At 44.4% G+C, this 13,830-nt stretch overlaps 1 protein-coding gene across 2 annotated transcripts in view; it reads left to right on the top strand.

The window, feature by feature from the left end:
• The window catches only part of ASIC1 (acid sensing ion channel subunit 1), a 348,048-nt gene that overhangs the window by 71,805 nt on the left and 262,413 nt on the right, over positions 1–13,830 (top strand). Inside the window, exon 2 of one of the 2 annotated variants that reach the window (XM_058171245.1) lies at positions 5,463–5,564. The gene's annotated coding sequence lies outside the window, so the exon portion shown is untranslated. Of the gene's footprint in view, positions 1–5,462; positions 5,565–13,261; positions 13,630–13,830 lie in introns of those variants that run through there. The other variant, XM_058171244.1, reaches the window with a different exon arrangement.

Here is a 13,830-nt window from a genome sequence, read left to right as displayed (position 1 = left end):
AGGCCAGTCCTTCACTGTTTCCAAGGCGGCCCCGCGGGCCAGATCTAAGCACCCCGTGTGCTGGATCCAGCCCCTGGGCCTTGACTTTGACATCCCTGGCTTAGAGCAACTACTGCTAAGTCACAGGTTTTAGTAATTTAGTTCTTCCAAACTGCAGCTGATTCTAACTGGTTTGGTAGAACTTCCAGAAGGCACTGTTTTATTCCAGATTTGAAACAAGACACGCTTTTTATTTGCTGTACACCCTCGGCTCTGAGCTTCTCCTCATAAATTCTTCCAGCTCATCCCTTGGCTTCCAGAATGAAATACGTCTAACAAAGCGGAAGGAACGTGGCCAGGATTCTGCTGACTGGAATTGGGAGTGGTGGGTGATGGGGGGGGGAAGACCTTCTGGCTCTTTTATCTTTTCTTCCTTTTGTGATCTAGCTTGACTCTCTCTCGGATAACCACAGGAAAAATCTGGCCTCGGTTGCCACATAGGCTCCTAATCAACAACAAGCCTTGTCAAATAAGATTAATTAAGGTGTACTATTTGTCGGAAATGTTTACACATTTATTCTTTAGAAAAAGAAGTGTCAGCATTTAAGTGAAGGGAGGAAGGATTGGAGACAAGAAATAGGAGTGTGAGTTTGAGCTGCATGTAAGGAACAGACTCCATAACCCACAACAAGAAAGGGGAGGGGGGAATGTCAATTGTTGGATTTTCATCAACAATCTAAGTGCCAATTCCTATTTCATTGAATTACCCTTAAATGGCTTTGCAGAAATGGCTGTCGTTTATGGAAAAGCAACATAGGGAAAACTATGTTTACTATTTGTTAAGGTGACCAATTGTCCTCCTTTAGGGAGGACAATCCTTCTTGTGTAAGTTCTGTCCTCTCTTGAAAAGTGTCCTCCTACACGTCCTCCTTTTCGATAGTTGAAGACCAATCTGTAAATCTCCGTATTCGATCAATATCGATCTGTTCCATTGCGTGTGATGTGTTGTAATTCTATTCTATTCTATTTGTATTTGACATGACGATTCATCAAGGCTCGGTACAGTGCTGTGAGACGCGATTATGAGATGCACGCGCTCCGCAGAGGAGAATTGTTTTAAGAGAGTGTGCCACACACAAGAGTGTGCCATGAGCAAGAGTGCACCGCATGCAAGAGTGTGTTGTGCGTAAAAGTGCGCCACGTGCAAGAGTGTGCCACGCGCAAGTGGCTTTGTTTACTTCTTACCAAAACACGACATGGCACACACGCACATATTAGACTCACTTCTTTCTCAGAGAATATTCAATCATACACACGTGAGCACAGTAATTCACATTTTATGAATTCATTATCTATTCAATAATTTCCAAATATGTATAATTTTATTTGCAAGTTTATTCGCTGATGTTATTGTTTCAGTTTTAATAATTAATTTTATTTATTCATAATGAACCTGCTTGCATCGTTCGTGTAGCTCTATATTGCAATGAATAAAATGTTTCTTTTATTTACGATATTTTTTTTCTTCAATTTATTTGTGTCCTCTTTCTCATTGTAAAAAAGTTGGTCACCTTACTGTTTGTTATGCATGATGAAATTCTTTTGTCAGTTCCAGGCAAGGTCAAGAAAAATTCCTATCTATAGTATATTAATTAATAATAACTTACTATTTATTAATTTATTCCATATTGGTTAACCTTCCAGCTGTGGTTGAAAGGTATGGAGAAAAAAACAGTTTAAATGGGAAATACTGTATGTCTGATAGCTGTAATAAAAACATCAACTCTTGTAACAGAATCTTAAAGTCGAGAAAGGATGCTTCCACAATGCCACTGTTTGACTCACCAGTATCTCAAATGTAATTTGAAGACAATCTCCTATCATCTTTATTTTTTATGATCTTGACACCCTGAGTAGAAGAAGCAAGGAACACCATTCAATCATTGTCCTGCCCAAGTTGCCTCAAGCTTTGGAGTAATGAAATTCCCTCCACACACCCATTCCACACTTGCACATACTCCAGGCAATGTCATGCTCTGCATCATTTGTCTGATTGTTTATTTTAAAAATCCAAGGATGTCCTGTGAATGGGAGCTGAAAAGCCATCAGGCTACCTTTCCCCTTGGGAAACTTGCTAGGACAGTTGAGCCCAGGAGTTTGGGTAAAGTAAAACTTGGTGCAGATGGGGAAATGAACTGTTCACCGGCTCCACAGAGCTACGGTGTTTCACAGCAAGGACTAGTGTAACTGTGACTTCAGTTCACTTGCAGGCATGTCAGAACTAAATCAGTCTAGGTGCCAAACACAGTTGATGAGGTAAGATCACATAGTTTTGAAGCTGATTCCAGAATGGTGCAAATTCTGTGTGAACGTGCTGACAGTTTAGGGCAATGATGGCTAACCTTTTTGCCATCACGTGCCAGGAGGCAGGGGGGCAGGCGGGGGTCACACATGCATGTGCCCACACTCATAATTCTATGCGCCCCGCCCCTGCACATGTGCGTGTGACCCCCCCTCCCCCTGCTCCTGGCAGGTGTTGACCCTGTTTTTCTCTCTCACCTGGCTCCAGAGCCTCTCTATGAGCCTGGGGAGGGTGAAAATGGCCTTGCCCACACACTCCCAGAGGCCCACCGGAGGCCAGAAACTGCCCGTTTGCCAACTTCCAGTTGGACAGGAAGTGACTTTTTTGCTGTTCCCAGACTCCAGAGATTCCTAGAGAGGCTCTGGAGCCAGGTGAGAGAGAAAAACAGGCCTTCCCCAACGCCCCCAGGCCCTCTGGTGGCAGGAAACAGCCTGTTTGCCAACTTCCGGTTGGACAGGAAGTGACTTTTTGTTGTCCCCAGCCTTCAGAGACTCCTAGAGAGGCTCTAGAGGCTGGGGACAGCAAAAGAAGGTCACTTGCTGTCCAACTGGAAGTTGGCAAACAGGCAGTTTCTGGCCTCCGGAGAACCTGCGGGGTGGGAAAGGCCGTTTTCACGCTCCCCAGGCTCATAGAGAGGCTCTGGAGCCAGGTAAGAGAGAAAAATGGGCCTCCCCCCCCCCAGGCCCTTCGGAGGCAGGAAACAGCCTGTTTCCCTACTTCTAGTGGGCCCAGAAGGCCTGAAAATCAACTGGCCGGCACACACATGTGTGCCAGAGCTGAGCTCACGTGCCCACTGATATAGCTCCGGGTGCCACCTGTGGCACACATGCCATAGGTTCGCCATTACGGATTTAGGGAATATAGTACCAGACTGTGGCCTTCACAATAGAGTTGTGTGTGATTTGTGGAGGATGCTGATTTTTCCCCACATCTACTTAGAATTCTTGTGCCCTTCTTCTTTATAAAACATGCTCAATTAGCTCTTAAAATTTTCCTAATCCTTTTCTTACATGCAGCCAAGGCTGTTTTGCTGGCCATTTGCTGGCCAAGTCCCTTGGCAAGTTGTGTTTGAGAGAAATAGTGTAAACTGGAGCCATTAAGTCATGAGGAGATTTGAGATGCCACAGCCCAAAACTTTGTCTCCCAACATCATCAGAAAAGCAAGGGAGTCATGGGTTTGGGCATGTTTCTGGAGGGATGAAAACAAAAAACTCTGGCAGACAAATCACTTTCATTATTAGCTCTATCTCCCTCCCCCACTCCAAACACGCAAAAAGTAGCCCTACATTGTGCCCCTCATCTTGGTTACTATAATATGGTTTTATAATGTGGGCCACTTTTCCAGAGTTTGTGGGGGATTATAAGGGTGGGAATGGGATCAGATTTCCTCCCATAAGTTTTCTGCTGCTGGGTGCACCTTGATTTTGGAAGAGGGAATAAAGGACAAAATTAGCTCCACCCCACATCAGCCATTTTGATACTGGGTTGCAGCAGCATAATCTCAGTGTGCTGGGGAACAGGAGCTAGGTGTTAGGCTAGACCGCAAATTTCCTCCATCTGCCTTAAGTGATGGAGAAAGGGCTGTATGGGCATAGCAGATTATGGTAGGAAATATCAGTTACCTCACTGTAAGCAATTGAGAAAAAGAGTCTGGGAGACCACAAACTAATGAGAATCAGGGACAGATTATTCCAACTTCTTGCAAAGAGAACCCCAGGACTCTTTCATTCTCAAGTAATGGAAATAGGTCCTGACTCGCATGCCACTGAATTCATTTACAAGAATCCTGTAATACTTTTGGTGTACTGCACATAAAGAGCCACAACAGTGAGATTTTAAATTTGTGTAGTAATTGGGGCGGTATCCTTCCCCATTAAACCCAAATTTAGTGATTCAGATGTCAGTGTCAGGAGCCAATCGAAAAGCAACTGGCAGGTGATGTTAACTTAATCCGGTATCACCTCCATGCAAAGTAGAGAACGAAATATACCCAACAATAATATATCAAGTGATAAGATGATGGTGTTGCCTCAAGACAGCAAGCAAAAGAGAATATTTAGAGGGGACCAACAACATGCGGTCCTCCAGGTGTTGAATCCCAATCTAGTAGTCCTAACCAAAATCAACACTGCTGAGGAATGATTGAAGTTCTCAGTGTCATTTTTGACACAGCGTGATCCAAGTGTACCCCAGTATACTGTATATCTTCTCTATATATCTAGGGAATTGTAAGGAATTGCCTTGAAGGACAGAAAGGACCTCTAAAACAGAGGTCTCCAACGTTAGCAACTTTAAGACTTGTGGACTTCAACTCCCAGAGTTCCTCAGCCAGCAAAGCTGGGAGTTGAAGTCCACAAGTCTTAAAGTTGCCAAGGTTGGAGACCCCTGCTCTAGAAAACAATAGTCAGATAAGTGGGGCTACAGCCAAGAAAACTACTTGAGAAAATATCTCAGAATAGCTCATACTAAGATAAAGTGAAGGATGAGGAGGCACATTCAGACTTACAAAATGTTGTTACAGTAAAAATAGTCCTGATCTACAGAGGATTAGTTCCTTAACTTGATCTACCTTGTAAGTCTGACAGTATCAGAGTGGAGAAAAACTGGCTGCAGGGAAGAGGCACGGAAGTTGTCATTTCTGAAGAATAGAGACCCTTCAACAATTTATTTCAGAAATAAAGGTCAGCAGTGGCTCCCCTCCGCTTTGTCTTTGTTAGAATTACTATGTACGTATCCCGGATTGCTCATCTGTACATGACAATGTGAAAATGTGTGTCAAGGACAGGGAAGAATGTCAAAACAATATCAGAGAAGGCAAATACTATGTACAGATACTGGGAGGAGCGGCCAAAAGGATATATTACGTGGTACCAGTTGAAGGGGGGGAAAAGAGACATATACTACGGTATAAGCTCTAAACTTGAATGGAGAGAAAGAATATTGTAAAGTTGAATACATTAGAAAAAAGGACAGCCAAGAAGGCTGACATGCTTTCCCTGTGAGAATAGGTTATATTGCTTGGAACTGAGAAAAGAAACAAAAACAAGGAGGATATAATAAAGATGATTATATATGGCCAGGATAGGGTGGATAAAAACTTCTCTCTCTTTCTACCTTTCAGAAACACTGGGCCGGAGATTATCTCCCACAAAGGATACCATGGAGCTAAGAGTTCACTACCATCAGCTGTGATGAAGCTCATTTAAAGAGCTTTAAATGAGAGGTAGGTTCCTTTTTAGCAGTTGTAGGTTGTACTTGCATTGTTTTTCACTGCTATGGCCACAGTAAGCAGAATGATAGTACATTTATGTAACACAGAGGCAGAAATTCCCCTAGGATCAGGTAGGCATTTCCAATATGCCTATCCTACAATTTACTTTTGTCTTGTTTTGTCTTCCAAGATAAAGAGAATGGGAAATGACAATTTTGCCTATGACTTACTACAGTGTCCAATTTCAGTGACACAATCTCAGGTGGCTTGGGAGGTTGGGATCAGGTTCTTCATGTGTCCCGTGGGGCTGCAGGTTGGAAGCAACAAATGGGAGGGGGAAAAAACACTTTGGGAGGATAATTCATCTGCCCCGTTACTGTCTCCAGCATACCTGATGCACACCGTTAGAGGTTAGGCATAGCTTTGCCTAGTGTGCAGAAGCTTCAGGACAGTGGCGAAATCCAATTTTTTTTACTACCGGTTCTGTGGGTGTGGCTTGGTGGACATGGCAGGGGAAGGATACTGCAAAAACTCCATTTCCACCCAACTCCTGGGGGAAGGATATTGCAAAATCACTATTCCCACCTCACTCTGGGGCCAGCCAGAGGTGGTATTAACCGGTTCTCTGAACTACTCAAAATTTCCGCTACCAGTTCTCCAAACTACTCAAAAATTCCGCCACCAGTTCTCCAGAACCTGTCAGAACCTGCTGGATTTCACCCCTGCTTCAGGGGCTAATTAAATCCTGTTGCACAAGCAGTAGCCCATGTGGGTTAATGTCCCCTATAGCATGAATTTAAGGGCAATATGTTTTTTCCAGAATCAAAGATACCATACCTCTATATACCAATTGCTGAGATGTAAGGGTACTACTGTACTGAAGGACTACCTGTGGTCTTCATCATTTCAATAGCCATTGGGAGAACCAAAATGGGACTAAATGGGCCTTTGGTTTGCCCAGTCTTTAAACTGTGATTTTTTTCTGGCTCCTTTTCAATTAATCAGCAATGCTTCAGTCAATCAAATGGTTTAGGGTGTGTGAAAATATGGCAGTTTATCAGACTTCTGACTTAGTCACAAAGGAGAACATTCTTCCAATCCAGTGATCAATTACAGTCTGTCACTCTTTTTTAAAAAAAAAAAAAAAACACCACCAAATGCTTTGATTTCACTCTGATACTTCTGATCTGTCACTTAGGGTTGACAATTTCATTATGCTGTTCAGCACTGAACAGCTCCTAAGCCACTCTTTTAAATATGCATAGCAATTGCTGATCTACCAGAAGCATTCTGTCCTCCACCTAAACTCATGCAATATTTCTATTGAGCTAGCATCCTCAGTTTCCCTTAAATCTATTGAGGAAGCCACCAAACTTCTATATGGAATTTTGTGTACAGACATTTACGATTATTCAGGCTTTTTATGTCTGGTTTTTGTCTGCCAGACTTTCTTGTTTTAGTCAAGTTCACAGTGCTGCAGGAAGACCCAATGGTTGGGGTTTCCTAAATCCTGAATTTTTCCCATAGTTTCTGCATTATGCTAAATCTCCAGAGTACTCAATCTGGGAAAAGCCTCTTTCAGAAAAACTAAAATTAATTACAATAAAATGAGCATTTACCTAAAAACGATGGAATCGTCCTTACATGCTGCGGTTATTCACAAAGTATCAGAGACTAATTTTTGTTGATATTGTAAGAGGAAAGTTATTTCAGCAAACACTTTCTCTGCATATGTATATATTTCTTGCACATATTATGTTGAGGGTATCTATTCTATATAGAATAACTACTCTTTCCCCTCTTGTCTTTCTCCACTCTTCATTTTAATGGCAGAATGTTTTTCTCCTCCACTTTGTATTGATAAATAAACTCAAGGCCTCGAAGTCAATGTATTTGACACAGTGTCATATCCAAGAGACAGGAAACTATCAGGGCCCACAATTTACTTCTCCAAGATATGAAGAAGGCTTTCACTTTATCCAAGGTCATTTTAACCAAAGATGTCTGGAATTGAACTTGGCAACTTTGCTATGCCAAACAGATGCTCTGTCACTAGTTCCTGTCTGACAGGTGGAAGACTTGGAATTTAAACTTTGTATGATGGCCAGGAAAGAGAGTAAAGGGACATGTATGCTGATGATGGCATCAGTATTCACCTCACCTTTGGTTACTCCTTCCAAGGTTTCACACTCTTATTGTTCTGGCAAACACAAATTTATTCAGAAAAAAAAGAAGACAGTTTAATAATAGAAGTATTTTGTTTCCACCAATTAATTTATACACAAACAAGGTTATTAATTAATACTGAGAAGCTGACTTGTCTAAATAGGGCTTTGATTTCTTTTCCACACTTCATTCCACATTGATTATATGTGCCTGGGCACTTTTTACTGCCACACACGAAAAATGGTCTTTGCGTTTAAAATGAATTTGCACAGCTGACTTTTCCATAAAAGAACGAAAAGGCCATTTTATTACCCAGCTATCTTTTTTCACCATGAAAAAAAAATGCACAGGATAGGAATTTTAATCCCATTCCAAGTCTGGCAATGTCTTCTAAACTGAATCAACTTCACTAAATGCATGGCACAAGATAGAAAAATAGAAAAGAATGAGGCTCTGTTATTATCTAGTGAGATATCATGGCTTGCTGTATGAATCTCACTAATTTGACAACAAAGGGGACTTTACCGCCTCATTGATTCCCATCAATTATGAATACAGCTCCTTAAACATCTGTAGCTTATTTAAAGAAGAGCAGGAAATATTGAAACTAGAAACCTTGTTTGTCTACAAATTTCTCTAATATACATTTTAAATCCAGAGCCTTTTGATAACCTCAGAATGTGCAAACTTGTTCTAGAGCAGGGGTATCAAACCTGTGGTATCACATTGTCGTCTCATGATGTATCATGACTTTTTCCCCCTTCGCTAAACCAGGGGTGGGCGTGGCCAGTGTGTGACGCATCTGGCTCACAGGCCATGAGTTTGACACCCCTATTCTGGAGGAATCAAGTTGGGGAAGAAGAATTAAACTGGAAAAGTTCTGGATCTCTGGAGACTGAGGATTACATGTAGGTGGTGAAGTTTGCCCTAGATCTGTGGATGCTAATTCCAAAGCCAAATGGGGCTTCCATACATGTTGTCTATACGGGAGCAGGAATCCAGCACCTACAGATATGAAAATCTGAGGAATGCCTTAAAGTTGTTAAGCATATAGGAAGTGCTTTATGGGGTGACTTCCAAACTAGCTTATGAGGAGAGTAATTAAGATTTAGAATTAAATCTCTCTTCTAACTTGCGAGGGAGATGGCAAGAGAGAAGCTATTATGCATTATTAAATATAATTTAACTCTTTTTTGTCCCTCCCCCTTTTATATTTTTCTTTACTGGCAAGGTTCACACATCATACATCATGATCAGCCTTAAAAAAAAAACACCTTTGCCTTAAGTATTATATGTGAATCTAGGCTCTGTGGATTGTAATTTATATTCTGTAGTTTAGCCTTAGGCTACTGTGGCACATTCAATAAACCATGTTTGAAACAAACAATAACTTAGCATGTGTGGATCCAGACGTACAGAAGGGGAGGGATGGAGAAGGGCTTGGCAGCACCTGTTCACATGACTAATACTGTAGCACAAATTTCCTGAAGGTTAAACCTCACCATTGGCCTCCTCAGTTCTGGTTAAAAAAAACTGTAGGAAACTTAACCAATCCTCTAAATTTGAGCACCCACAGATTCAAAAACAGAATATGGGGGAATATATAAATGTTGCAATTCAGAGCTATGAGGCTAGATGTTTCTGGGGGAATCTGGACTTTTCCATAGAGTAACTTCGCCTTCCACCCAATCTACTCTCAAAGTGGACCATCATGTGCTTCTCTGCTGTGTTCACAATGGAGCCCTTAGCAACCATTCTCCCCAGTTCCCAATTCATTTTCTTGGCTCCATTGATTATCTGCGAAGAACAGAATGAAATTCATAAAACAAAAGAATGGAATATTGCTTTCCCAAATAAATTCTATCCTCTGAGATATGCAGCAGCTACTTCTCTCCATGAATGACTATCAGTCCTGGGGTTATCTGAATATATCGAGGGATAATCAAAAGAACCTTTGACCAGTGCAGAAAACAAGCTAGTGATTAGGAGGGTTGGAGAGCTGGGCACTGGGAAGTTTGCTTTCTTTGGCCAAAAAGCTCAATTCAATCTCAAATTTCTTGGTTCAGCTCTGCATTTAATTTTCAAATGGAAGTAGGCTTAAATGGTTAGAGAAAGAGAGAGGGACAGCCAAAAACTGAAGCAGGCCCAAATTGCAAAATCCCATCTCTTTATCTGGGTACCAAAAAGCCATAATCAAATGAGAGACTTGATTACCTAAACACGGGGTTGCAGGCTGGCTTGTGCGTATTATTGAAAGATAAAGGCCCATTTGAGGCAAACGTGATTTGGATGACAGCACCCATGTAGTTTCCTTCATAGTGTTACAGAAATAAAGACCATTACCTTCTTCTGGAACTATGCTTGGTTTCCCAGTCCTGCCAACGATCCTGGAATTCTACGTCAGGGGTACCGAACCCCCGGTCCATGGATGGCCCCTGGCCGCAGCATGCCAGCAATAAACAAGCCACATAAACAAGTGAAGCCCCATCCACAAAATGCAGGCAGCACTCAAAACCACACCCTGTGGTCTGTGGAAAAACAGTTTCTCCAAGGAACCAGTCACCGGTGCCCAAAAGTTTGGGGGCTGTTCTAAGTGATTCACGAACAGATCAAGGCCAATCTTGCTTTCCAGAAGTGCCCAGCTTGGCTTGGTGCTGACACCTGCAGAGATAGGAACCTGGCTCCTACTAAGACCTGGATCTTAAGACAAGAGACTTAAGGTTCTCTAAATCAGGGATCTTCAACCTTGTCAACTTTAAGACTGGTGGACTTCAACTCCCAGAATTCCTCAGCCAGCTTTGTCAAGATTGGAGACCCCTGCTCTAAATGATGCTTAAATACAACTTCTAGGATCCCTATTGGTCCTGCCGACTGTGTTGTTCAAAATTTTGGTTCAGCAATATCCCATGGGGCGGACATTCTTTATGAAAAGGCTTTTTTGAAGGAGGCATTCTGCACATGAACACTTTTTTAGGGTACATGCTTTTCAGGGTGAGAAAAAATTTATTCGATCAGGTCTTTCCAACTTTTTATTTGAAATCCAAACCTATGACTCATCTCTTAGAACAGCTCAAGTGGTGTGTTTTTTTTTCCACTAGTTGACTATTTCTGCACATTTTACAACCCATTATAATCTTTCGTGTTAATGGTTGCATTTTATCCTTTGGCTGTTATTGCAAGCTGTCCAGAGTACTGTTTGTTATTGGAAGGCATATAAATATTAATAGATAATAAATAAATAGATAATGAATACTAAATAAATAAATCATGGCATTTATTTGATTCTTAAATTGCACATCAGGCTCCAACAGCAACAGCTGTGACAGGTCATAAGCTAACCTTCTATATTTGGTTAATTCTGCCAAAGCACCAGGAAGATGGGGTGAGAGTTCGATAGCCTCTCCAGGCTCACAAGGAAGGCGGGGGGGTGGGGGGGAAGGCAGCCAAAATTGGTGCGCAGCTTTGTAACTTACAGCACAAAGGCTGCCCAGCACAGCAGGCCCAGATGTTCTCCTCCCCATCTAGTCTGAACATATTTGTTGTCTACTTAATGGAGACAGCTGTTTTTACCAAACAAAAGAAGGAAATGCAGAATTGTGGTCCGGGTTTTTCAGTGCAAGCGCAAAAAACCTGGTGCTGTTGACATTCTTTGTGCCATGCATGCCTTAAGCTCTGCAGCAAGAAGAAACCAAGGCCACGGCCATCTGTTCCCACATGCATTTGTGCCTTTTTCAGATGCTGCTGTGCAACGAGGCAACGAGATTCTTCTCCCCACCTACTCAAATGCTTAACTGGGACTTATCCGTGTATTTCTTCCACAGGCTCTGGTGCTCTTGATCCCAGTTCTGTCTCCAGCACCCTTGCTTATTTAAAGCTATTGATTTCACTGGACCAAGACCAAGCCTATTGGTGTGTTCACATTAATGACAGCTCTGGCTGAGTAGCAGGGAAGAAGGCGCAGTTAATCAAGTGCTCTCAAGGCTCTTGAGCAGTGTTTTCCTTCCACTAAATTGCTGACTCTTGCTGCATACATCTTCTATAGCAAAGGACACAGTCACCTCCTGTGGGGGAGCTCTCCTTCCCCGGCAGTAAAACTGTCTTAGCCAGCTACCTGAAGCGACAAAACAGCATTTTTCACTACTAGACAGAGAATTCAACAGGGACTAGCTGCTCCGTTTTTAGAAGTCTGTTGGCACGTCAGGGGAGAGGAATCCTTTACAAGTGCTAGTAACACACAGTGTATCAAGAAATGGGTTGCTGATCAAGGGCTGACTTTCATGTCTGAATGAAAAGATATTGGCATTGCTAGCACCAAAGAGAGAGAGAGAGAAAGAGAGAGAGAGAGAGAGAGAGAGAGAGAATGCAGTCATAGAATGAAATCCCCTCATTGGCTCAATAAATATTTCTTCTTTGCTGGTTGCAAGCTGAATTTCTTCTTAGGGAAAGGTATTTTTGTGTCTGCCTATTTTTGTTTTTCTGGGAAGATCTGCTGTTAAGACGGATCGAGATCTGAGAGGCACTTTTCTGGATTTTATTCGCAACTGACCTTATGACCAAACCTCACTTAAAAGATGTTACTAGTGCTAGAGCAAACAATATTTTTTCCACCCGACTGAGCCAGGACAAACACACAGAGAGTGTCTGGTGAACCAAATCCTGAGTGGAAACTTGAGAGCACCTTCTCACATCATGGACTTACCTGATGTACACTTTCAAATGTAAAGCAGCTGCTGTAGGTGTAATGTGACGAGACAATTTGCGCCTGGTACATTAAATCTAGAATAAGTCCCGATCAGGAAAACCAGAATTGGCCCCAGTTCCCCACAGCAAACCCTTGGAGGAAACCCTGCCCTTAAAACGACTACGGACAGACCTTTAAAACACGATCCTAGCATCCTCGGTTATTTCTTCGTCCTGCACCTCGCCACTTGCAAATACCACTTCGCGATACCTGCTGGACATGTTAAGTGCGGACTGGGCTTAGTTTAGCTCGCATCCCGAAGGTGCGGATTTGGCTTTTGATTTTATTTTGATTTTTTTGTTGGCGAAGTGTGGGGGGGGAGGGGGGGAGGCGAAAAGGAACTTTGGCTTTAATTCAGAGAAAAAAGAAAGGTTGATTGACGTGAAAGAGCGAGAGGAGCACACTCACGCAGCACCGCTGTCGCCGCCGACGCTCACACAGCCACCCTGCAATCTCAGCCCGGCACCTCTACGGCTCCGAGCCGCTCTCCTCCTCCTCGTCGTCTTCTTCCTCCTCCTCCTCCTCCCGCACAGGCGTGCGCGTACACACAGGGACACACATACACACACATGCGCCGCCGCCGCCACCGCCACCCGGCGCTCTCTCGCAAGACTCCGGGGTAGCGCAGCCGGGCCCTGCCGCCCTCGTCTCGGACGCAGTGACTCCCCGCAGATCCTGCTGCCTCGCCGCCAAGGCGCGATCGTTCTCCCGCCGCCCGCTCACCACCCCCCGCCCCTCCCCGCCCCACAGCAACGGCCTCTCTCGCCCCGCCCCCCGGGGGCCTCCATGTGTTTGGGGGAGAGCCCGCCCCCGCCGCCGCCGCCCCAGCAGCAGCAGCCGCCGCTGGTCGCTGAGCCTCTCCGCCGGCTGCTTTCCGGCGACCGCCGCTCGTTTTGGATTCCCGAGCGCGAAGGCGAGGCCAGAAGCAGCAACAGCAACAGCAGCAACAGCAGCGGCGGCGGCGGGGGGGGCCAAGGGATTCCCGCCGCCATCCCCCGCCCTCCAGCCGGCCAGCCTTCGTGCTCGCTTCTCCAGCCGCGTCTTCGCGCCTGCCCGCCGCCTTGCCTTCCCCGGCAACCCCGAAGCGCTGAGCCGGCGAACCGCTGCCGCCGCCGTCGCCGCCGCCGCCGCTGAGCACTGACGGACGGCCGCCGCCGGCCTTGCTTTCAGGTTTGGCTTGCTGGGTACGGTGGGGGGTGGGGGAGAAGAAGAAGAAGGGGGAGGATCCCTCCGGCCCGGGTTAAAAGTGCAGCGGAGGATGGAGGCTGGCTGGAAGAGGACAGGGAGGAGAGCAGGACGCCTGGGAGCGAAGCTCCTCCAGGCAAAAGCCGGAGAAGGGAAGGGGGCGCTGGGTTGAGAGCTTTCCCAATT

This window comes from Ahaetulla prasina, chromosome 2 (genome assembly GCF_028640845.1).
Source record: "Ahaetulla prasina isolate Xishuangbanna chromosome 2, ASM2864084v1, whole genome shotgun sequence".
Taxonomy (NCBI): domain Eukaryota; kingdom Metazoa; phylum Chordata; class Lepidosauria; order Squamata; family Colubridae; genus Ahaetulla; species Ahaetulla prasina.
The sequence above is the reverse complement of the archived record's forward strand: the minus strand, read 5'-3'. Positions and strand labels throughout refer to the sequence as shown.